Source organism: Raphanus sativus, unplaced genomic scaffold (assembly GCF_000801105.2).
Source record: "Raphanus sativus cultivar WK10039 unplaced genomic scaffold, ASM80110v3 Scaffold5593, whole genome shotgun sequence".
Classification (NCBI taxonomy): domain Eukaryota; kingdom Viridiplantae; phylum Streptophyta; class Magnoliopsida; order Brassicales; family Brassicaceae; genus Raphanus; species Raphanus sativus.
The window spans coordinates 1-3,313 of record NW_026620892.1 but is presented as its reverse complement, the minus strand read 5'-3'; the positions used below and the strand labels follow the sequence as shown (position 1 = coordinate 3,313).

General features: G+C 28.1%; 1 pseudogene; it reads left to right on the top strand.

Annotated features, from left to right (window-relative positions):
• The first annotated feature begins 1,273 nt into the window (after positions 1 to 1,273).
• LOC108829024 (uncharacterized) lies at positions 1,274 to 2,768 on the top strand (annotated as a pseudogene).
• The last annotated feature ends 545 nt before the right edge of the window (positions 2,769 to 3,313 follow it).

Genomic DNA, 3,313 nt, shown 5'->3' with positions numbered 1-3,313 from the left:
GAATCTAGTTCTGAATGTCATATCTCTTTTATTTTCGGGAGTCTTAGGGAGGTGTATTCAACTAAGAGTTTGAAGTGATTTGTATTAAAATTACAAATCCACTGTTATTCAAACGTGAATTTTAAAAAATACTTTAAAATCCAGTGTTATTGAACTTGACATTTTATAAAACACTCTGAAATCCACTGTTATTGAATAAAACTTAAGTTAGAGATTTTAGAGTGCTTTAAATGTTTCTAAAGTGTTTGAGGTGATTTCTTTAGTTATAAAAACAAAAATACAAATCCCACTATTTTAGATGAGATTTCAAAGTGTTTTAACAAAAATCACACTAAATCCTCTAATTTTCCTACAATCATCTAAAAACTCATTAAAGATCAAATCACTTCAAATTTCAGATTCAATACCGTACCTCTCAAATCCTTCAGGGTCAGCTTTTAAACAAAAACTTTAGGCACATATATGTTTCCCATATTTTAATCTATTTAATTAAGTCAACATCATTTTCTTTATATCATGTAATGAGATCAACATCCTTTCTCATTTACATATAGGTGAAAATGTAGCATACGATTGTATTGATATTAATATGCAATCAGGACTTGATCATCCCTTACTCAAATACCATAGGATTCAGGTTCATGATTTAAAAATTGGTTCTACATAGATTTTTTTTATGAAATGTGATTTTTAATTTGACTATATTTGCACCTTTTTGAAAGATGAAACCATCAATTTCAAGGACTGAATTAAAAAGTCAAATTGGCATAAACAAAGAACCAATCCAGAAAATACCATGTCCAGATGGAACAATCCCTGTATGGAGAAATACAAAAGATTTCACCTCCAACGCTCAAGTTTTGGCCGAGAACCATGTTGATTCTCTATCACCTGATAGTCCTGAACACATGTAAAACATTCACTTTCCTCTTAATACCTTACACTAATATATTAATATATATGGAGTATATACATATGCGTGTACATGGGACACAATAGTGACTATAAACATTCACTTTTGGTAGCGTGCTGGAGTTAAGTCGTCACAAAATGGTCCATATCGTGGTGTAGAAGCTTCGTTTAAAATGTTTAAACTAGACATCACAGAAGATCAAGCCTCATATGGTCAAATATATATAGGCAGTAGATCGAATAATGAGGTCAATTTTATTTCAGCGGATTGGATGGTAGGTTTATATTTTACTGCCTTTTTTTTATTTAATCCTTTTGATAGAGTGGATACTCCTAAAATATTGTAAATCTTTTACGGACAAATCCAAGCCTTTTTGGTGACGGACGTACTTGGACATATGGATTTTGGAAGGTGTGCATGTGATATGTATTCTTGGTTTTTTTCAGTTGTGTAGACAATATACTATAGTTGTTGAATCTCTAATTCAAATAATAGGTAAATATAAATATGATTTTGTAGGGTAAAGACGGAAAAGGATGTTATAATACGGCATGTTCAGGGTTTATTCAAGTATCGCAGACAGTTCCAATAGTTCAACCCATTGATTTTTCGGCTAACAAGTTTCTCTGGTTGCCTTACTCCATCCATCAGGTATTTTTCTTAATTTTATATATTTATTTTACATATGTCGTTTTCACTAGGGAGTGAAGGATTTATGAATCATGGAATTTATACAATCAAATTAGTGGTTGATTCCGTAAATTTCATCATTTCAAATAATTTGTTTAACACATTTTTACTACAAGTCATATAAATTAACAAATAGTTATTTGTTTATTAATTATATGTGAGAAGGACAAAAATACAGGAAACTGGTGACTTACAAAACTTGGGAACCCGAACATCGATATTAGCTATTAGTCAAAAGAGCTATTTAACCTTTTAGACAATGGTGCAAATATCGTTAAAACTGGTGGTGTGGTTCAGGCTTCACATTCTGGTTCAAGCCCTGAAATGGATAATGGCCAGTTTCCGGATATTAATCACCCCAGTGATTCAGCAGTTTTCACAAATATTGAATTTTTGGATTCCAATTACGTACAGCACAAAATTAAAGATTTTCCTACACAAGTGATTCTAGATAGTCCCAAATGCTATGGGATAACAATTGATAACAAACTCATGAATATATTTGGTTTCTATTTTAGTTATGGTGGTCCAGGAGGAAAATCTTGTGGAGTTTGATATTTTCAAGTGTACTGTTGAAATTTGAATTTTAATAAATATTAATAATATATTAAGAAAATGCAAAGAGTTATAATTATGTATTCTTTATAATTACTTTTTTCCAGGTTATTGACATTTTAATTTATAAATAGTTTACAATTTGGGTTTATGATCTAGGATTTGGGTTTAGAGTACATGGTTGATCTAGGATTTAGGTTTGGAGTATAAAGTTTGGGTCAAAGATTTGGATTTAAGGTATATGGTTTGGATTTAGGGTTTACGATTTGAGTTTAGAACCTAAGATTTGAGTTTAGGGTATAAGGTTTGGTTTACGGTTTGGGTTTTGAGATTAAGGTATACAATTTGGGTTTACGGTCTACAAAATGGGAGTGTGGTATATCATTTGAGTTTATAGTATATGACTTGAGTTTAGAATTTAGGGCATAGGATTTAAAATTTAAAAATTTAGGTTTTAATAGATTAGTTGGCGGTATTAGCATCATTAAAATTGACATTATTTTTTTCCTAATTATTTCTTGTTTAATCTACGTGCCATTTTAATTAATTATAAAGAAGAAATGAATTTAAAGATTCATCTTAGAAGTGAATCTAAGTTTTGTTCGATAATAAATTTATTTTGTAATTGTCGGGTGAAAATCAAAGATATAACTTTATAATATAATTTAAAAATAACAATTTGTTAAAATAATAAACTTTTTTATAACTTGGAATTAAAATTCTGATCTATTTTAATCTCTATAATATTATTTGAGAAGTCAGTTTCTTATGTGTCGCGCTCACGTTAACTCTCACGATAGTTGATTACGCTGATACCCTTAGTGAATTAAAAAATTTACATTTAAATACTATTTTGAAATTTTTATTTAGTTTCCTTTTAAAATTTTCCAAATAACATATATAATAAAAGAAACATTTATAAAGTTTTTTAAAAAATATTAAAAACGAAAATATATGTTTATATAATATGATTTCATTAAAAAAGGAAATTTCACAAAATAGAAATATTCCATTTAAGACTATTTTAAATAACATAAAATATACTTTTGAAGTAATAAAATATTTATTTATATCTATATTTTCTTAGATGAAAATATATATTTTATAATGTGATTTCTTAATCTATAAATTACATTTTACTTATATAATATGATT